The sequence below is a fragment of the Staurois parvus genome, unplaced genomic scaffold (assembly GCF_062004578.1).
Source record: "Staurois parvus isolate SC_StPar_1 unplaced genomic scaffold, SC_StPar_1.0 ptg000132l, whole genome shotgun sequence".
Classification (NCBI taxonomy): domain Eukaryota; kingdom Metazoa; phylum Chordata; class Amphibia; order Anura; family Ranidae; genus Staurois; species Staurois parvus.
The window spans coordinates 9,401,814-9,425,225 of NW_028317928.1; the positions used below are offsets into that span (position 1 = coordinate 9,401,814).

The 23,412-nt window shown below is 46.7% G+C and overlaps 1 long non-coding RNA gene across 1 annotated transcript; it reads left to right on the top strand.

Annotated features, from left to right (window-relative positions):
* Positions 1-824: 824 nt before the first annotated feature.
* Positions 825-13,925, top strand: LOC149466323 (uncharacterized). The gene is made up of 3 exons (XR_016312133.1): positions 825-954; positions 10,450-10,532; positions 13,702-13,925. It is a non-coding gene; the product is annotated as an uncharacterized LOC149466323 (long non-coding RNA).
* Positions 13,926-23,412: the final 9,487 nt, after the last annotated feature.

Consider the following 23,412-nt stretch of genomic DNA (forward strand, 5'->3'; position numbering starts at 1 on the left):
AGATTACGGGCCTCCCATTGCTGCTGCCAGGCCCGTAATCTGTCATGGGCCCCTGTACCGCCTCTTCATGCTGCTGCCAGGCCCGTAATCTGTCATGGGTCCCTGTACGGCCTCCCATTGCTGCTGTCTCCATCGCCACACTCTGCCATGTGCCACTTTCAGGTCTCCTCACACTGCTGGTGGGTTCCATTTTGTCATAGGGTGCTGGCAGATTACGGGCCTCCCATTGCTGCTGCCAGGCCCGTAATCTGCCATGGGCCCCCGTACCGACTCCTCATGCTGCTGCCAGGCCCGTAATCTGTCATGGGCCCCTGTACCGCCTCCTCATGCTGCTGCCAGGTTCAGAGTGTCTCATGGGTCCCTGTACGGCCTCCCATTGCTGCTGTCTCCATCGCCACACTCTGCCATGTGCCACTTTCAGGTCTCCTCACACTGCTGGTGGGTTCCATTTTGTCATAGGGTGCTGTATGGCCTCCCATTGCTGCTGCCTCCACCGCCACACTGTGGCTCCACACTCTGGTTTTGGCCCCGTGACTGCCCAAATGAGTGAAGTGTGCGGTGATTCTAAGATTGACGGCACTCATCTGCATGTCATACTGACTGACAGTATTATTTCTCTTCCCCAGCAGACTCCGTGGGCATTTAAATTAAAGGTACAGTGTTCTGCACTAATATAAAGGCTCTCTGAAGCCTAGAAACACCCTTTTTATAAGTTAAATTCGCAGCGAATATATTCGCCTCGAATCGAATTTATTCTTCGAATTCGCCGAATCAGCCGAATCGAATTTTTGAATACTTCGCTCATCTCTAATTATTACCTCAAACTTTAATTAAACCTTTTGTGTACTCAACTTCTTCATCTTCTATTATATAAGCCAACCCCATTCTTCATAGATTAGACCTCCACTGAAGTCTTCCAGCTGTCTACATTCTCAGCACCAACTGACCTCCCTGGTAAGTATACGCTGGAATATCTTTATTATATTATTCATCCTATTATAATTATTTATAAGGAAAGAATCCTCGGTCTTCAGATTTCAGGTAAAGTATAAATGGCTCCTCTGTTTTATTTTAATTTTAAAAGCTGCTAAGGTTCCTCCTATTATTTTTCCATAATGATTTATTTCGCAAAATGAATGTGAAAATTCAAATTGATTCACAAAATTCAAAACGGAGAATATTAAAAGTGGCCAACCTAGAATCAAACCGGCTATTTTACGCATTTCCCAATCATTATTGTACGATTATTAAAAGCATAATGAAGCAAGTCAGAGAAATTTTATCGTTGTGCCCAGAAAATAATTTTTCTGATTTTTACAATTTTGATAAACCTTTTATTAAACTCTAAATTCTAAATATCTTTCCCTTATTAGGAAATATTATTGATATGCTAATATACAATATTTATACTTAAAATATTGCAAATAATAAATTGAAAATTATATAATAATTTAATATCACTTTAAATACAATAAAGTCCAAGTATTATCCCAAATGAATGGAAGCATATGCATACAAGGAAAAGTTTGATCCAAAAAGCCGTCACCATACACCCAAACAGATTGGCCTCTTACCAGACAATTTGACCGCTCAAAGGTCGGTCAACATGCGCAGCGTGATATAACATCAGTACAGCAATCGATCCTCAGTAGAGATCCCCACCAGAATAGTAAGTAACGTCTTCACCTTCAATAAACCTCCAAACGGTAGAAACTCCCGTCCGATGGTCAGGGAATGAATAAAGAGGAAAGGAAACTCGTAGTGTAGTATTTAAAATCGAAATCAATACATTTATTTAGGTTCCACGTACATCAGTGAATAAGACAACCAGCATGGTAAAACAGGATGTTTCTAACTGACAAGATGGCCACCGTCCCTCCAGAGCGCAACGACGTCACATGGCGAGGCTCCACCCCATACTTAACCATTTGCCTACAGGGCATACCCCCCTTCCTGCCCAAGCCAATTTTCAGCTTTCAGCGCTGTCGCACTTTGAATGACAATTGCCCGGTCATGCAACACTGTACCCATATGAAATTTTTAGCATTTTTTTTAAACAGATAAATCTTTATTTTGGTGTTATTTATTCACCACTGGGATTTTTATTTTTTGCAAAATAAACCAAAAACAACTGAAAATTTAAAAAAAAATTTTTTTTCTTAGTTTCTGCTTTAAAATTTTGTAAATACGTGATTTTTCTCCTTGATGTGCGCTAATGAGGCTGCACTGATAGGCTGCACTGATGGACACTGATAGGAGGCACTGATGGGCACTGATGAGGAGGCATTGGTAGGTGGCACTGATGGGCATTGACAGGCATCAATGATGGGCAACGAAAGGCAGCACTCATATTTGGCACTGATAGGCTGCACTGAAGGGCACTGATAGGTGGCACTGATGGGCACTGATGAGGAGGCACTGTTAGGGGGCACTGATGGGTATTGACAGGCATCACTGATGGGCACCGAAAGGCAGCATTCATATATGGCACTGATAGGCGGCACTGACTGACACTGATAGGTGGCACTGACTGGCACTGTTAGGCGGCACTGATAGGCGGCACTGATGCGCTCTGATATGTAGCATTGATGTGGCAATGATGGACACTGACAGGTGACATTGATGGGAACTGACAAGCGGCACTGCTGGGGCTACACTGATCATCAGGGGACACTGATCATCAGTGTCCTGATCATCAGTGTACATGTCCCCTCTGAGGAATGCCAATTACCGGCTCTTCTCTCCTCACGAGCTGTCAGCGGGAGGAGAGGAATGCCGATAACCGGCATTTCCTTATTACATATGACGTCCTCCTAAAACGAGAGAACCCCCTTGCGCCCGTCATTACCTTATATGGCAGGTGGGAGGTGGTTCAAATATTGTTCTTTCATATATTTATGCCCTTATTAGGAGATAGTACAGTAGAAAGCTAGCATTCATAAATTATATTCCTTATATTGATCGATTATTTTCACATAATTTCAATGGTCTCCTTCACTCCAAACCTGGAACAACTTCTAATCACAGAAACCATTATCTGGGGACTCTCCTCATTCATACAAGAAAACCCCTCTAGAAACCATTAGTCCAGTTTGTAAAGAAGATAACTATAAATTGATTTTCAATCTAATATCCTTTAGTAATGGTTGAGTGAGGAGTAGAGTGGGAAGACCAGGTGAGGCAAGAGGCATCAACGTTTAAGATAGAGGGTCCTGGAAACCGTAGACAATGGAAATTGGAGCTTCGGTTCTTGTGAACCAACTCCAATGACGTCTAAGAACCTCCTTTTATCTGATTAAGGAAAAAGATAGATGAAGACCCCTTAATCATTTTTTAATCCCTGAGGAACCAGATCCAGTAAGGTCTAAAAGGCATCAAGCAAATCCATGTCATTTTAAAACACTCTACCTGCCCATAATGGGCTCCAGGTCTTCGTGATCTTTATTCTGAAACCATTAGTTCAGTTTGTAAAGAAGATAACTATAAATTGATTTTCAATCTAATATCCTTTAGTAATGCTTGAGTGAGGAGTAGAGTGGGAAGCCCAGGTGAGGCAAGAGGTATCTCATTTAGGATAGAAAGTCCTGGAGACCATAGACAATGGAGCTTTTGCTCCAGCTACTACAGCTCCAGTTTTAGCAGTTCCTCTGCATTGCACTCTGTTTGATGTTCTGGGATGGCGGGTCAGCAAGCCCACATCGCAATCTACCAGTCACCTGGCCAAGATCTACTGGTTGCTGACCCCCTCTATAGAAAATGGAGATTGGAACTTCTGTTCTTGTGAACCAGCTCCAATGGAATCTAAGAACCTGCTGTGCTCTTCCTTTTGTGGGATTGAGGAACAAGATAGATGAAGACCCCCTTAGTCATTGTGCTATCCATGGGGAACCAGATTGTCAGGGCAGGGCTGTGGAACGGACAGGTAGGCCTAGTGGCAGGGTAACGCACTGGCTGACGACAACCACCACCAACAGACCGAAGTCCCTCAGGGCGCGGAGTCTAAGTCCCAGGCTGCCCTTCACCAGGGCCCCTGATGGTGGGGATGGACTTGACGCAGCCAGGAACCAGGTCACGGCCCCCGAGACACCCCGGCTGCGGTAATGGCCGCCGCCAATGGCGTGTAGCTGGTGAGAATGACAATAGCGTAGTCAGGCAAGCTGGGTCAACAACAACGGGACAAAACAGTACAGAACAGTAGACAGAGAATCACAGGTCACGGGCCGGGTTCAGCAACGGAAGGTCAGATCGAAGGAAAACACAGAGAATGGTCTAGTCACAAGCCGAGTCAAATACCAGAAGAGTCACGAGCATATACACAGAGCTGTAGCAAGACAAAGACACAAGACACAAGTGCAAAGAGCATGTGCGGATCACAGGCTTATATGTACTCAGCCACACCCCTCTGGGGGATGGACCTCAGAGACCTGAAGGCATAAAAGCTTCCCACCATGCTCAGCATAAATCCAAGATGGATGCCAGCACATGGAGTAACATAACCTCTGGGAAAAGGTAGGACCTTGACAGTACCTCCTCCTCAAGGGCCCTTCCCCCTCCGCGGCTCAACAAAAGGTTTCTGAGGAAAGCGGGTATGAAAAGCGCGGAGGAGGGCAGGAGCATGGACATCCGCGGAAGGAACCCAGGAACGCTCCTCGGGACCATAACCGCGCCAATGAACCAGGAACTGTAATCGACCGCGCACCAATCGAGAGTCCAGGATCCAGCTCACCTCATACTCCTCATGACCGTCAACTTGAATGGGACGGGGCCGAGGCAGAGAGGTAGTGAAGCGATTGCAGATCAGAGGTTTCAACAGTGATACATGAAAGATATTGGAGATCCGCATCCCAGGTGGAAGGGCAAGGGCATAGGCCACCGGATTCACCTTGCGGAGAATGCGAAAAGGACCGACAAAACGGGGAGCTAGTTTGGGTGTGGGCACCCGAAGATTGAGGTTATGAGTAGACAACCACACCCGATCGCCGACCTAGTATGAAGGAGCGGGCAACCGTCTGCGATCAGCCTGGAACTTCTGACGCTGAGCCGAGTCCCTCAAAGCCCTCTGGATCTGCCCCCATGAAGAACGCAGGGCAGCAAGATGGTTCTCCACAGCCGGAATGTCCTGTGGTGAGAACCTCTCAGGTAATACCGCGGGTTGGTACCCATAGTTGGCCATGAAGGGAGACATCCCGGAGGAGGAGTTGACCGCTGAGTTCCTGGCAAACTCTGCCCAAGGCAGGAGATCGGCCCAATCGTCCTGATGGTCCGAGATATAACACCGAAGGAATTGTTCTAAGGCCTGATTGGAACGCTCCGCAGCCCCATTGGACTGCGGGTGGTAGGCTGAAGAAAAGGAGAGACTAATACCCAACTGGGAGCAGAAGGCGCGCCAGAATCTGGACACGAACTGACTCCCGCGGTCCGAGACAATCACCTTGGGCAACCCATGCAGGCGAAAAATCTCCCTGGAAAAGACCGTGGCCAGTTCTTGCGCTGTTGGTAATTCCCTGAGTGGAATACAATGGCACATTTTGGAAAAACGATCGACGACCATGAGAATGACCGTATGACCCAGAGACACAGGGAGGTCTACAATAAAGTCCATGCCCAAGTGTGACCAAGGACGCTCCCCATTGGGAATGGGTTGCAGAAGACCCATTGGAAGATGCCGTGGAGATTTATTCTGGGCACAGATCGAACATGCCGCTACATAAGAGGCGATGTCGGCACGCAGAGTTGGCCACCAGAACAACCGAGAGACGACCCAAGACAACTGGTTCCTCCCTGGATGCCCGGCAGTTTTGGAGTTATGGTAAGTACGCAGCAGACGGGTGCGCAACCCCTCGGGTACAAAACATCTACCCTCCGGTCTCTCGGGAGGAGCGTCAGTTTGAGCCGCCAAAATCTGCTCCCCAAGGGGAGAAGTCAGACTGGTGCGAATGGCAGCCAGGATCTGATCTGGAGGTATGACCGAGGCTGGCTCAGAGTCCTCCCTGGACAACTCAGAGTATTGCCGCAATAATGAATCAGCCCTGACATTCTTGGAACCAGGCAAATAGGAGACCACATAGTTGAACCGCGACAAAAACAAGGCCCATCTGGCCTGACGGGGTGTCAATATTTTGGCCTCCGAAAGATAAGTCAGGTTCTTATGATCGGTAAGAATGAGGACCGGAACCGCGGAGCCCTCGAGCAGGTGCCTCCATTCCTTGAGAGTCAGAATGATTGCCAACAACTCCCTATCTCCAATCTGGTAGTTGCACTCTGCAGAGGAAAGCTTCCTGGAGTAGAACCCACAGGGAAGTAGGGGTCCATCGGGCGACCGACGTTGAGACAGGAGAGCGCCTACTCCAGTCTCGGATGCATCGACCTCAAGGACGAAGGGCAATCCAGGATTGGGATGAGACAGTATCGGAGCCGAAGCGAAGGCGGATTTCAGAGCCTCGAAAGCTACGATGGCCTCGGATGACCACTCGTGAGGATTACTGCCCTTCTTGGTTAGGTCTGAGAGAGGCTTTGCCAGCGTGGAGAAGTTCCTGATGAACTTCCGATAGTAGTTGGCAAAACCCAAAAAACGCTGAATGGGCCGAAGACCATTGGGACGAGGCCACTGCAGAACCGCCGAAACCTTCTGAGGGTCCATGGAGAATCCCTCCGCAGATATGATGTAGCCTAAAAAGGCAACTTGGGATCGATGGAATTCACACTTCTCAAGTTTACAAAAAAGTTCGTTCTCACGTAATCGTTGCAGCACCTGCTTGACATCCTGGATATGGGACTCCATGGAGGCAGAGTAAACCAGGATGTCATCCAAGTAAACTACCACGCACTGCTGCAACAAGTCACGAAGGACATCATTTATGAATTCCTGAAAAACTGCGGGCGCGTTACACAAACCAAAGGGCATCACCAGGTATTCGTAGTGGCCGGTTCTGGTGTTAAACGCGGTCTTCCACTCATCCCCCTGTTTGATCCGTACGAGGTTGTACGCCACCCTAAGGTCAAGTTTGGTAAAGACTGTTGCCCCCTTAAGGCGGTCGAACAATTCAGTAATCAAGGGAATCGGGTATGCATTCTTAGTGGTGATTCGATTGAGACCCCTATAATCAAGGCAGGGCCTCAATTCACCACCCTTCTTCTTTACAAAGAAAAAGCCCGCTCCAGCTGGGGAAGTAGACTTACGAATGTGCCCCCGGGAAAGCGCATCCGCAACGTACTCCTCCATGGCCTTATTCTCCGCAACCGAGAGAGGATACACCCTGCCACGTGGAGGAGTGGCACCGGGTTGCAAGGATATGGCGCAGTCATAAGGATGATGAGCAGGTAAGGCACCAGCGCGTACCTTATCAAACACGTCCTGGTACTCCCCATAATCAGTGGGAAACGCAGAGTCCGAGGAGGCACACAACACCTTAACCGGCCCACGGATGCACCCGGCCCCACACTGTGGAGACCACGAGAGAATCTCGGCAGTTTGCCAATTGAAGGTTGGATTGTGCATCTGGAGCCAGGGATACCCCAAAACCACCGAATAGTGCGGAGAAGAAATCACCTGGAAACAGGCCAACTCCCTGTGAACAGCCCCAATAGCTACTTCAACTGGCATAGTCTCGTGGGTAACTTGCGGTGGTTGCAGGGGCCTGCCATCTATCGCCTCGAGAACCAATGGGGTAACTCGAGCCTGCAGGGGAATGGAGTGCTGGGCAGCAAACGAGCTGTCCATAAACAACCCGCCCAAGAGAGGACAACGGTGATCAGTGGCTTATCTCTGCGGAACGCCGGGGACGAGGAGACTCCACCCAAGATCTGTCCCCGACAGGATCTCAGGTGCGAGCGTTTCCCAGACGGACCGGACAGGACCGCCGAAAGTGCCCACCAAGACCATAGTACAGGCAGCGACCCTCCTGACGCCGAGCGGCCCGCCCTCCCTCGGAAAGGCGAGCAAACCCCAGCTGCATGGGCTCACCACCAGACAAGCTATCCCCAGGAGGCGTGGGAGGAGAGGGAGGAATGGGTGGGACAGAAAACGCAGGTGCCAGTCGATTGAAAGGCCTCCGCAGGCGTTCCTTGAGTGAAGGCCTCTCCCTGAGCCTGGTATCAATCAGGATCAGGAAGGAAATTAGTGCTTCCTGCTCCACAGGCAATTCTTTGGCTGCGATCTCGTCCTTCAATGCATCAGAAAGACCCTGAGAAAACGCAGCCACCAGAGCCTCATTGTTCCAACCCACCTCTGCTGCCAGGGTACGAAACTCTATGGCGTACTCGGCAACGGTCCGTGAACCCTGATGCATAGACATGAGCAGCTTGGCAGCCGAGGCGGAGCGAGCCGGTACGTCGAATACCCTACGGAAGGCATCGACAAAACTGGAAAACTCGTGAATCACTGGGTCATTCCTCTCCCATAAGGGATTCGCCCAGGCCAAGGCCTTGTCTGAGAGTAGCGATATTAGGAAACCCACCTTTGACCTCCCAGTCGGAAAAGCATGGGGTATTAATACGAAGTAAATCCCCACCTGGTTGAGGAAACCACGACACTGACTTGGCTCACCCCCAAAGCGCTGTGGAAGAGGGGCTGAACCAGTCATACCTCTGGGCGCCGCGGGTACCGCAGCAGCCACGGCGGTAGGCGCAACCAGCGGAACAGCAGCGGGAGCGACCACCGGAGTGACAACCGGCCTAATAACACCAGGAGTAAGGTGCGCGGTGCGTGCCAACAGAGTTTTCAACGCCTGAGCGAACTGATCCAATCGGAGATCCTGTTGATCCAGTCTGGCGACCAACATTGGAAGTGAAGGCGTACCTGCACCGTCAGGATTCATGGCACTTGTGTAATGTCAGGGCAGGGCTGTGGAACGGACAGGTAGGCCTAGTGGCAGGGTAACGCACTGGCTGACGACAACCACCACCAACAGACCGAAGTCCCTCAGGGCGCGGAGTCTAAGTCCCAGGCTGCCCTTCACCAGGGCCCCTGACGGTGGGGATGGACTTGACGCAGCCAGGAACCAGGTCGCGGCCCCCGAGACACCCCGGCTGCGGTAATGGCCACCGCCAATGGCGTGTAGCTGGTGAGAATGACCATAGCGTAGTCAGGCAAGCTGGGTCAACAACAACGGGACAAAACAGTACAGAACAGTAGACAGAGAATCACAGGTCACCGGCCGGGTTCAGCAACGGAAGGTCAGATCGAAGGAAAACACAGAGAATGGTCTAGTCACAAGCCGAGTCAAATACCAGAAGAGTCACGAGCATATACACAGAGCTGTAGCAAGACAAAGACACAAGACACAAGTGCAAAGAGCATGTGCGGATCACAGGCTTATATGTACTCAGCCACACCCCTCTGGGGGATGGACCTCAGAGACCTGAAGGCATAAAAGCTTCCCACCATGCTCAGCATAAATCCAAGATGGATGCCAGCACATGGAGTAACATAACCTCTGGGAAAAGGTAGGACCTTGACACAGATCCAGTAAGGTCTGGGAAGCATCAAGCAAATCCATGTCATTAAAAAAAGCTCTACAAACTCTACCTGCCCATAATGGGCTCCAGGTCTTCGTGATCTTTTTTCTGAAACCATTAGTTCAGTTTGTAAAGAAGATAACTATAAATTGATTTTCAATCTGATATCATTTAGTAATGCTTGAGTGAGGAGTAGAGCGGGAAGCCCGGGCGAGGCAAGAGGCATCTCATTTAGGATAGAAAGTCCTGGAGACCATAGACAATGGATTTCTGCATTGCACTTAGTCATTGTGTTATCCATGGGGAACCAGGTCCAACAAGGTCTGGAAATCATCAAGCAAATCCATGTTATTAAAAAAACCTCAACCTTCCCGTAATGGGCTCCAGGTGTACGGGATCTTTTCTGATGATTTAGACCACAGGTGTCAAACACAAGGCCCATGGGCCGAATCCGGCTCTCCGGGCCATTTCATGTGGCCCTTGCACCTCTCCTGCAGGTACCCTCTTATCTCAGCCCCCACCTTGTCTCAGCATTCAGCAGCAGAGAGGAGAACAGAACTCCTCTGCCAAATCCTGCACCTCTCAGTGCAGCTGCAGCACCCCCTCATCTCTGCCTCCCCTGGTCTCAGCATTCAGCAGACTCTGGTAACTGACTCCACTCCTCCTCTGGTCCTCCTCCAGACCCTGCACTTTCTGCTTTCCAACTCTGCCCCCAAAGGGGGTGTACGGTGATGTTAGGGAGGGTGTGGGATTCTTGACATCTGATGTAATGGGGGTGGGGTGCTCTGGACATCTAGTCTACCAGATACAACTGGCCCTTTGAGGGCAACCACAATGCTGATACGGCCTGCATGGAATGGAGTTTGACATCCCTGATTTAGGCTATTGTATTGGAACAACCATTTTATGTGTGCCTAACACTTGGGGGCCTTATGATGTTTTTGAGTCCCTTTTTTTCCTTTTGCCTTCTTTTTCTTTCCATGTGATCCACAGAGCCCAAAGATGTTCACCTTGAAGAAATCCCTGTTACTCCTTTTATTTCTTGGGATCGTCTCCTTGTCTCTCTGCAAGCAAGAGTAAGTATGAAGAAAACATTTTTTATTTAATTATAGACTTTTAAAGCTTAACTCCAGGCAAAACAGTAAAACATATCGGTGAAATACATACAGTCTATGAGAATTGTGTTTTACCTAGCAAATCATTTTTATGTCTGTTTATTCAGTCCTGGGATTTGCACAGCTCTGCCACACAGCACAGTCCTGTGCAAGGGGACCTGATTTTTTTCTGCTACAGTTAGGTTTCAGGTCTTGCCCCTCCCCCAGCCTTTGACTGGATAGTGAAAAGAGAAGCAGCAAACTGATGAGCTCATCTCTCTGCCACTCCGCTCTCTCCTTCTATCAACATGCTCTTTGTATTGCTTCTCCTCGTCTGAACTCTGCTGTACATGGGACTGCAAGAGGCTGATACCAGGTCATGTTCTGGGGTGCATTATTGTATATATGTTTAAGTGCCTGGAGTTCATCTTTAAAGTGTACTGGGGCTTTTACAGAGGTTAAAACACATATTGGATTTTAAAAATGCATATTAGTAGGACAGTAAGTGAGGTGGGGGGGGATCTCTATGACTGTAACAGCAATATAAACCTGACAGAGTTTCTAATACTAGAATTACATAAAGCAGTGCCAGACCAAAACCAGATCAAAGGTCCAAGACAATTCTAATTGTTGGTAAATAGGTCATATAAAATGGTCAACATGTTTCATGGACAATACTCCACCTTCATCAGGGCTCAGTGTTACTAAACCCTGGACTCTGCATTCACTATATCCGCTCTCCCCGGACCCCGCATTCACTATATCCACTCTCCCTGGACCCTGCATTCACTATATCCGGTCTCCCCGGACCCCGTATTCACTATATCCACTCTCCCTGGACCCCGCATTCACTATATCCGCTCTCCCCGGACCCTGCATTCACTATATCCGCTCTCCCCGGACCCTGCATTCACTATATCCGCTCTCCCCGGACCCCGCATTCACCACTATATCCGCTCTCCCCGGACCCCGCATTCACTATATCCGCTCTCCCCGGACCCTGCATTCACTATATCCGCTCTCCCTGGACCCTGCATTCACTATATCCGCTCTCCCCGGACCCCCCATTCACTATATCCGCTGTCCCCGGACCCCGCATTCACTATATCTGCACTCCCCGGACCCCGCATTCACTATATCCGCACTCCCCGGACCCCACATTCACTATATCCGCTCTCCACGGACCCCGCATTCACTATATCCGCTCTCCCCAGACCCCGCATTCACTATATCCGCACTCCCCGGACCCCGCATTCACTATATCCGCTCTCCACGGACCCCGAATTCACTATATCCGCTCTCCCCGGACCCCCCATTCACTATATCCGCTCTCCCCGGACCCCGCATTCACTATATCTGCTCTCCCTGGACCCCCCATTAACTATATCCGATCTCCCCGGACCCGCATTCACTATATCTGCTCTCCCTGGACCCTGCATTCACTATATCCGATCTCCCCGGACCCTGCATTCACCACTATACCCGCTCTCCCTGGACCCTGCATTCACTATATCCGGTCTCCCTGGACCCTGCATTCACTACATCCGGTCTCCCCGGACCCTGCATTCACTATATCCGCTCTCCCCGGACCCCGCATTCACTATATCCGCTCTCCCCAGACCCTATATTTACTATATCCGCTCTCCTCGGACCCTGCATTCACTATATCCACTCTCCCCGAACCCTGCTTTCACTATATCCGCTCTCCCCGGATCCTGCATTCACTATATCCGCTCTCCCTGGGCCCTGCATTCACTATATCTGGTGTCTCTGGACCCTGCATTCACTATATCCGGTCTCCCCGGACCCCGCATTCATTATATCCGCTCTCCCCTGACCCCGCATTCACTATATCCGCTCTCCCTGGACCCCACATTCACTATACCAGTTCTCCCCGGACCCTGCATTCACTATATCCGCTCTCCCTGGACTCTGCATTCACTATATCCGGTCTCCCCGGACTCCGCATTCACTATATCCGCTCTTCTCGGACCCCGCTTTCACTATATCCGCTCTCCTCGGACCCTGCATTCACTATATCTGCTCTCCACGGACACTGCATTCACTATATCTGCTCTCCACGGACCCTGCATTCACTATATCTGCTCTCCTCGGACCCCGCATTCACTATATCCGCTCTCCACGGACCCCGAATTCACTATATCCGCTCTCCCCGGACCCCCCATTCACTATATCCGCTCTCCCCGGACCCCGCATTCACTATATCTGCTCTCCCTGGACCCCCCATTAACTATATCCGATCTCCCCGGACCCGCATTCACTATATCTGCTCTCCCTGGACCCTGCATTCACTATATCCGATCTCCCCGGACCCTGCATTCACCACTATACCCGCTCTCCCTGGACCCTGCATTCACTATATCCGGTCTCCCTGGACCCTGCATTCACTACATCCGGTCTCCCCGGACCCTGCATTCACTATATCCGCTCTCCCCGGACCCCGCATTCACTATATCCGCTCTCCCCAGACCCTATATTTACTATATCCGCTCTCCTTGGACCCTGCATTCACTATATCCACTCTCCCCGAACCCTGCTTTCACTATATCCGCTCTCCCCGGATCCTGCATTCACTATATCCGCTCTCCCTGGGCCCTGCATTCACTATATCTGGTGTCTCTGGACCCTGCATTCACTATATCCGGTCTCCCCGGACCCCGCATTCATTATATCCGCTCTCCCCTGACCCCGCATTCACTATATCCGCTCTCCCTGGACCCCACATTCACTATACCAGTTCTCCCCGGATCCCGCATTCACTATATCCGCTCTCCCTGGACTCTGCATTCACTATATCCGGTCTCCCCGGACTCCGCATTCACTATATCCGCTCTTCTCGGACCCCGCTTTCACTATATCCGCTCTCCTCGGACCCTGCATTCACTATATCTGCTCTCCACGGACACTGCATTCACTATATCTGCTCTCCACGGACCCTGCATTCACTATATCTGCTCTCCTCGGACCCCGCATTCACTATATCCGCTCTCCCCGGACCCTGCATTCTCTATATCTGCTCTCCCTAAACCCTGCATTCACTATATCTGGTCTCCCCAGACCCTGCTTTTACTATATCTGCTCTCCATGGAACCTGCATTCACTATTTAATGATTCCTGTGTCCTCCCTCAGGAGAGATGCCGATGAAGACGAAAATGAAGAAAATGGAGGGTAAGCTAAAATGGAAAATGTAAAAAGAGCGGGACAGATGAGAATGGTCAGAGTCCCACCTGGGTTCACCCCATTTCGTGTCGCACCAGAAATCGTTTAATTGCGATGTGGAAGTCGTCTGATGTGGAATATCATTTAGCTAAATGCTCAATGTCTGATAAAAAATAAACATGTCGCATCTATAATTCCTCTCCGTGATTATTTAAGTAACGTGAGCCATAATGGTCACCCCATATGAAAGAGAAAAATATATTTGAAATATATTTGAATAATATTCTTCCCAAACATATTGACATATATTTAAAATGCTACAATGTTGGCCGTATTCAATATATTTCAAAATATATTTCAATAAATATATATATACTGCATGTTGAAATGCATTTTTATTACAAAATATATGAAAAAATATTTTTAAAAATACATTTAATATATTGTATGTCTTTAAAAATACAAATGTACATTTTTGGAATGCATTTACAAATACTGTATATGTAAAAATATATGTTAAAATGACTGTTTTATATGTTTAAAAAAATTTGAAGAATATATTTTTAAAAAATATATTTTTTAAATATTTTTCATATTTTCTTGTATTATATAAAAAAGGCATTTCAACATATTGGCCATATTCAATATTTATTTCAATAAATATAATATATATATATATATATATATATATATATATATATATATATATATATACATACATACACATATATATATATATACATACATACACACACACACACATATATATATTTATTGAAATATGTTTTGAAATATTAGTGTCAATGGGAAGAATAGAGCCCCATCATTGGTGTCAATTGGAGGAATGTTGCCCCATTCTTGTTGTCAGTGGGAGAAATACAGCCCCGAGGGCTGTATAAAGGCCAGAAAAGATACACATCCAGATCCCGGGCTGCAATTTGAAGACCACCCTTCTAAGATACAAAAGAAATCTTTTAAACACATCTGGTAATTAGTGTTGTTTTACTGAACAATTTCTGTGTCTTCTTCCAGGAGAAATGCAGATGAGGACCAAAATGAAGAAAATGGAGGGGAAACTAAAGTGGATGATGTAAAAAGATATTTCCCTTCCTTAGGGAAACGTCAACTTGTGTAATTTGAAAACAGGTTGAAACGTGACTTGTAAATCATCTGATGTGGAATATCATTTATCTAAATGCACAACAGATGTCTGATAAATAATAATCAATACTCATACATCGTGTTGTCTTCTGTTTTATTTATTTATTTACAATGTACAGTATATGATGAACATTGGTGACTCTAAGAAACAATATATAGGGGGGGTCACATAAGATACCACAGTCAAAACTTGGGGGGCAGTAATATATTTCACCACATAAAGAAACAAATGAAGTATATAGAAATAAGATGCCGGAATAGGAGAGTAATGCAATGATCCCTTTGTATTGTACTCACCGAACACTTGTCATAGACGAGCTCTTAAGAGTCCTCCTTTCTTCCTCTGGAATTGCTTCAGACCTGAGAAAGAGAAGGAAACTCTCCAAAACTTTTCTTTATAGTTTACAGCGATTTCAGGAAATGCCACTACAGTGTAAATACCCCCCCCCGCCATTGGTAAATATGTCACTAATGAAGACCAAGGAGCAGACCCGGAGTGTGTGTGTGTCCTCCTATCTACTACTAAGTACCATGGACTGATTTTACAAAGCCAACCACTTTCTACCTACTTCAGTATGAATAGAGTCTTTTTTTTGGAGGAGTGAAGGAGGTCAGAGACTGCAGACATACTACAGGAGATGGTCAGAGACTGCAGACATACTACAGGAGATGGTCAGAGACTGCAGACATATTACAGGAGATGGTCAGAGACTGCAGACATATTACAGGAGATGGTCAGAGACTGCAATCATACTACAGAAGATGGTCAGAGACTGCAGACATATTACTGGAAATAGTCAGAGACTGCGGACATACTACAGGAGATGGTCAGAGACTGCAAACATATTACAGAAAATGGTCAGAGACTGCAAACATACTACAGGAGATGGTCAGAGACTGCAGACATGTTACAGGAAATAGTCAGAGACTGCGGACATACTACAGGAAATGGTCAGAGACGGCAGACATATTACAGGAGATGGTCAGAGACTGCAGACATATTACAGGAGATGGTCAGAGACTGCAGACATATTACAGGAGATGGTCAGAGACTGCAGACATACTACAGGTGATGGTCAGAGACTGCAGACATATTACAGGAAATGGTCAGAGACTGCAGACATATTACAGGAAATGGTCAGAGACTGCAGACATATTACAGGAAATAGTCAGAGACTGTGGACATACTACAGGAAATGGCCAGAGACTGCAGACATATTACAGGAGGTGGTCAGAGGCCGCAGACTTACTATAGGACATGGTCAGAGACTACAGACATATTACAGGAGGTGGTCATAGATTCTTTCTTGAATACACAGAATATAACTGGACACTAACATTTATTGGTAAAGTTTATCCAGGGAATATCCGAATGCCTCTCGGGGGATCAGAAAGGAATTTATTCACAGGTGCTGTCATTCACACCATCACTAGTCACCTTTGGGAATGTAGCCTACTTCAATGACCCCTGCTCTTAGCTCCAGCACTGAATCAGCCACTAAGCAGTGGAATGCACAGAGGTAGAGGGTGAAGCTTGCAGCAGCACACGGGCCCCACATGCCTACTGCTTGTCTGTAGTCTCAGCTCCCCTGCAGTCTCTCCCCTCTCCTGACATTCGTTGACACCTTTACATCTTTCCTCACCTACCTTCAAAGTAAACCCTCCTGACATTATCCACCGCCAGCAGGTGCCTCATCAGTGTCCCCATGCATCAGGTGTCCCCATACATCAGTGTCTCCATCAGTATCCCCATTAGTGCCCCCATACATCAGGTGTCCCCATTGGTGTCCCTGTACATCAGGTGTCCCCATCAGTGTTCCATACATCAGTATCCCCATGCATCAGTGTCCCATACATCAGGTGTTCCTATACATCAGGTGTTCCCATACATCAGTGTCCCCATTAGTGCCCTCATACATTGGGTGTCCCCTTCAGTGTCCCCATACATCAGTGTCTCCATCAGTGTCCCCATACATCAGTGTCTCCATCAGTGTCCCCATTAGTGTCCCCATACATCAGGTGTCCCATACATTATTATCCCCATGTATCAGTGTCCCATACATCAGGTGTCCCCATATATCAGGTGTCCCCATACATCAGTCTCCCCAGTAGTGCCCCCATACATCAGGTGTCCCCATCAGTTTTCCATATATCAGTATCCCCATGCATCAGTGTCCCATACATCAGGTGTCCCCATACATCAGTGTCCCCATATACCAGGTGACTCCATACATCAGTGTCCCCATCCATCAGTGTCTCCATTAGTGTCCCCATACATCAGGTGTTACATTAGTGTCCCCATACATCCGGTGTCCCCATACATCAGGTGCCCCTATCAGTGTTCCATACATCATTATCCCTATGCATCAATGTCCCATACATCAGGTGTCCCATACATCAGATGTCCCTATCAGTGTTCCATACATCATTATCCCCATGCATCAATGTCCCATACATCAGGTGTCCCCATATATCAGGTGTTCCCACATCAGTGTCCCTTTCCTTCAGTGCCTCCACCAGTGTCCCTATACAAAAGTGTCCCCATTAGTGCCCACATATATCAGGTGTCCCCATTAGTGTCCCCATACATCAGGTGTCCCCATCAGTGTTCCATACTTCAGTATCCCCATGCCTCAGTGTCCCATACATAAGGTGTCCCCATACATCAGTGTCCCCATATACCAGGTGTCCCCATACATTAGTGTTCCCATCCATCAGTGTCTCCATTAGTGTCCCCATAAATCAGATGTCCCCATTAGTGTCTTCATATATCCGTGTCCACATCATTGTCCCCATACATCAGGTATCCCCATACATCAGATGTCCCCATCAGTGTCACCATTCATCAGTATCCCCATGCATCAGTGTCCCATACACCAGGTGTCCTCATACATCAGTGTCCCCATCCATCAGGTGCCCCCATCCAACAGCTGTCCTCATCAGTGTCCCCGTCCATCAGGTGTCCCCATCAGTGTCCTCATACATCATTGTCCCATACATCAGTGTCTCCATCAGTAGCCTCATACATCAATGTCCCATACATCACGTGTCCCCATCAATTTCCCCATTAGTGTTGGGCTCAATGTTCATTTTGACTCGAACATGGGCCGTTCATGTGTTTGCTGTACACACTAACACTAAGGGCGTTCAGCAGGCTGTTCGCCCATCAAGCGCCCCACAATGCATTGCACTCTCACAGTGCATTGTGACTGACCAAATCAATGCTTTGGCCAGTCACATGACAATGCACTGTGAGAGCCACGTCACTGTCGAAGACAAAGGGGAGTATACTATCCCTAAAAAAAATATGATATTAAAAAAACAAATAAAAATAAAGCAAAAAATACATTAAAAAAAACAGTGTGTTGTCCCACCTAATCTATACTAGGCCCTTTAGGTCTGGTAGGTAGGTTAGGAGAGACCCCACAGTAATTTAGTTTTTTTTTAAATTTGCGTGGTGTTCCCCCTAAAAGCCATACCAGGCCCTTTAAGCCTGGTAGGACTTTGAAGGGGAACCACACCCCTCAAAAATGATGAGAAAAGATGCATGGTTGTCCCCCTAAAAGCCATACAAGGCCCTTTAAGCCTGGTAGGACTTTGAAGGGGAACCCCACCCCTCCAAAATGTGGGGGGGGAAGGTGCATGGGATTCCCCCTAAAAGCCATACCAGGCCCCTTAAGCCTTGTAGGACTTTGAAGGGGAACCACACCCCTCAAAAATGATGAGAAAAGATGCATAGTTGTCCCCCTAAAAGCCATACAAGGCCCTTTAAGCCTGGTAGGACTTTGAAGGGGAACCCCACCCCTCAAAAATGGGGGGGGGGGAATCTGCATGGGATTCCCCCTAAAAGCCATACCAGGCCCCTTAAGCCTTGTAGGACTTTGAAGGGGAACCACACCCCTCAAAAATGATGAGAAAAGATGCATGGTTGTCCCCCTAAAAGCCATACCAGGCTCTTTAAGCCTGGTAGGACTTTTAAGGGGAACCCCACCAGATCCTTGATCCAAGCACAGGCCTGGCAGGGCAGTAAAGGAGGGGATGATCAAGCGTCCCCCCTCCCTGCGGCTTATCAGGCCACGTGCCCTCAGCATTGGGATGGTGTCCCCATGCCAATGGGGGCAAGGGCCTCTTCCCCACAACCCTGGCCCAGTGGTTGTGGGAGTCTGCGGGCAGGGGGGGTAATAAGTTCCAGATTACCACTCCCCATTGTGAATGAGTAAGGGATACCTTTACCCCTACCCATTCACTAAAGGGTTAAATTTAGAAAAAATAAAGATGCCATACTTTTGAAAAATTCCTTTAATTGAACAAAAAAACCCCAAAAGTTTTTGACAAGTCCTTTAATGAAAAAAAAAAAGCCGCCAAAATTGGTTCCATCGATGAAATCTATCTTCAATCATGGCGTTCAGCGTTCTCCCGACACCAGTTATGCTGTTGCACAGTTGATGTTTGTGTTAATGTACATGAGAATTCATATAGTTTATTCTTTGTACCATTTCCTATGGACATTTCTATATTTAGTTATGCTGCCATCCAGTGGCCTTATTTGGTAATGCACTTGTTTTCATATTACCTCCCTGAGATCTATGACACAATTCCTTTGCATATGAAGCTCCTCCCTTCTTTATGAGTACAGCACTTCCTGTGTCATGGAGGCAGCTAACAGACCACATGTAACAGGGACACATGTATTCTGTATAGTACGCTACAGAAAGTATCATCTTTTGACCGCATAATAATGGAAACCATTCATTCTGCTGTATCCTGTTGTCACATGTACAGAATAAAGCAACTTCTGGATGAACACAGTATTGGTGAGTTCAAGCTATCTGATAAGGATTGCTCACAGTGAATACAGGCTAGGCAGAGAGGTCTCACAAGGGATAAATCGCTATCACAACAATCTGAGTCAGAATAGTCAAAAGATGCATAGAATCCCTACAGCCTGCTGTGTATATGTGTGTGCCTAATCTGCAATCAAGCTCAGTGCCATCCGCCATCTTGCAAAGCACATGGTCGCACAAGCTTACTGCACTTCATGTGAATGTTGAAAACTGTTTCTCTGCATTGAACTGTGTTACCCCACCTGTCTAAGCTGCTGTTCGTCTCTTAAAGAGACAGTACCAATTTTTGCAGAACAGTAAAAAATGTCTAAACAAGGCTCTGAACACTTCTTTATGGCCGAACCAACGCAGATACATCATTCCTCTGAACCGGCAGACGTACAGGGAGCAGATTCTGCAGACATTCCCGAACAGAGAGTAAAACCCAAACGTACAATAAAACCGACACAGAAACTCAGGGAAAACTATGAAGCCACTAGAGATGAGTTCTCCAGTAATCTGTCAGACCTCTGGGACCGAACTTCACAATGCATGTCAGTTTTGATCAACCAGCTGAATTAAGAGACTCTATAAATCGCCTATCTGCTGCGTATGAACGCTACCAGTGGCTGTCTGTAAAATACTCAGCTTTCTTGCAGGACTCTAATATAGAGGATTCTTCAGCAGAACTGACCAGGACTGATGCACTAAACCAACAAAGGGATCTTGCAGTGCAAAATGCTAAGTTTAAAGCAGAACTCCGCATTACTCAACTGCAGGAGACCAGATCTCACAGATCCACCTCAACCAAGCTCACTGCACTTTCTTCTAGAGCCTCTCACTCCAGAAGTTCGACGTTAAGCGATAAGCTAATAGAGGCCCGCGCTGATGCTGAATCAAAAAAGGCGCAAAGCTCTTTTACCAGAAAGCAAGCAGAGGTAGAAGCATGCAAGATAGCTCAGCAAGCAGAGATGATAGCTCAGCAAGCAGAGGTAGAAGCACGCAAGATAGCTCAGCAAGCAGAGATGATAGCTCAGCAAGCAGAGGTAGAAGCACGCAAGGTAGCTCAGCAAGCAGAGATGGAAGCTCAAAGCAAAGCTCTTGAAGCACAAATGGCTTCTCAACAAGCAGAGGCAGATTCCCAAATAAAGATTCTGCAGATGGAAGGGGAGAAAGCAGCTTCCCTAGCAAGGCTGAAAGTCCTTGAACAAGCAATGGGACAAAGTACTAATTCAGACTGCCTTATCCCCGCAGAACTGAAAGATCCAGTTGAACGCACCAGTGAATACGTATTAAAGCATAACATTTGCGAAGATACAGAGTCATCTCCTGTACCTCCTACTAACAACACTTTTCTGACTCTCAACACAGAGACCTCTCAGCTCCATATGCCTAAGCCTCTTCAAATCTACAACACAAGTACATCTATGCAGCAAACCACATCAACTCCTGCCAACAACAAGGTGACTTCCAGTGACAAGTCACAGCTCAAGCCACAGCCAGCACAAGCCTTAGAGACTACACCACAGTTAAACGCTCATGCAACATCATTTTACCCTGGTAAACCTCACCCTACATCACCAGAGAACTTTCACACCCAAGGGGTTCCACAAGTTACTTTGGCACCAAAGAGTGAGAGATCAGGCTTGAATGACTTTGCCAGATATATGATTCGCCGTGAGCTCATTAACACCAGCCTCTCAAGGTTTGACGACTGTCCAGAGAGCTACAGGGCCTGGAGTTCAACCTTCAAGGCTGCTATTGCTGATCTCAACCTTACTACTAAGGAAGAACTTGATTTGCTCATAAAGTGGCTGGGACCAGAATCTGCAGATCGTGTTAAAAGACTGAGAACAGTACATGTTGACCACCCAGACGCAGGTCTTGTTGCTGCATGGGCAAGACTTGAGCAAGCCTATGGTAGCTCTGAAGCCATAGCAAGCGCTCTATTCAAGAGACTGCAAAACTTCCCAAAAATAGGAAACAGAGACTATCGCAAGCTTCAAGATCTAAGCTTACAAAAATACAAATCTACATTTTTGGAATGCATTTACAAGTATATGTAAAAATATATGTTAAAATGACTTTTTTATATGTTAAAAAAAAATCTGAAGACTATATTTAAAAATATATATGGTGAGTCTAAGACATTTTCTCACAAAAAATACTAGAATTTTCTATTAGATAAGCAAAACACAAAATATAAAACATAAATTAGATAAAGGTATAGTAGAAACAAAAAAAATTTACTTATGACAGTAAATGGAGTAATTCAAATCTTTAGACAATATGAATATCCTCCTGCTCTCCACAGAATGCCTAAATATAGCTAGCTGCTATCATCTATACGACACAGAAAAATTATATTAAATACTGGATGAAGCGCTCTGCTATAAGCGTACTATACACAAAACCAAATAATTTTATGCAAATATATATAACAAAAAGAACAGTGACTAGTGCTTAAATAATATTAAATGTGTAAACCAAATAAAATCAGTCTGCCCCCAAGTGGCTAAAACTGGTTATACAAGTGCACACACAACTTATGTAAAAGTGACCAAGTGCTTACTTAAGTACATTGTCTATTAAAAAATAAATCAATAAATAAAAATCACAGTGAATAATCTCAAAAGTGCCAAGTGTTGAAATACAATCATTATACGACTTATATCATCATGTGCAAAATCATACTATCACTCTTCTGTGATAAATAAATATTGGTATATAAATAAGTGCTTCTTCATCAACCACTTCAAAATTGTGCTCAGACAAAGGTGTCACTCTAGTGCATCAATCCTCAAATATCCAGAGTGCCTCCTCACTTCCAACATTCGACCCCTAGTGGTCACAGATCATATACTTAAATGATGTTCCAGACCGATACCAGGCTATACCTTGTTCCCAGGAAAAGATATGTTAATGACCAGTCACACCTCAAATTCCACATGAAGACCCCCTGCCAGCTGACATTAATGACTCACTCCGCCAGGCACCTTTCCCACCCTTGGAAACAAAAGAAATGTTAAAAAGCAACTCACACCTCAGCTAATCTCAATACATACTGCTGTCTCTGCTTCTATTCTCTGTATTTCTCTGAAACAGTCTGAAATAGTTCATAATTTACCACTTTTCAGTGCATTCTGGGCATTTGGGAGGTTCTCCTGTGCTTATCTTTAAAAAACGCTTCTAAACGCAAAACGTGCATAAACGCAGTATGCAAACGCGGCTAAACAGACGCTTTTTAACCTACGTTTTCCAGCAGTCAGTTTCTATCGTTCAGAAACGTCCCGCGTACATGGAGCCTAAATGTACGCCGGTGACGTTTATTAATCCCACCTATTATTTGTATCTGAAGTCATTCCTTTCTTAGTGTGATTTCAGTCTGACACATAGTAAGCTGCTTTTATTTGTCCAAATATTTCCATAAGGCAGAGCGTGTTGACAGGTGATCAAAGCCTGAAAACATTTGGATTAAACTGAATTCCCACCAATACACCTTTATGAACCACTTCTCATGCGTGACTCCTAGAGAGTATACAGCGGCGCATTCTGTGATTGCTGAGCCCCTCAGACACAGTGGATCACCAGTTAACTTGACCCTCTACCAGGTGATCACTGTGATAAATCACAAAGCACGCAGCCTTTGAGCCATTCCCCCTCACAGCGATTGGCTATGAGAGCGAACTGATTGCTT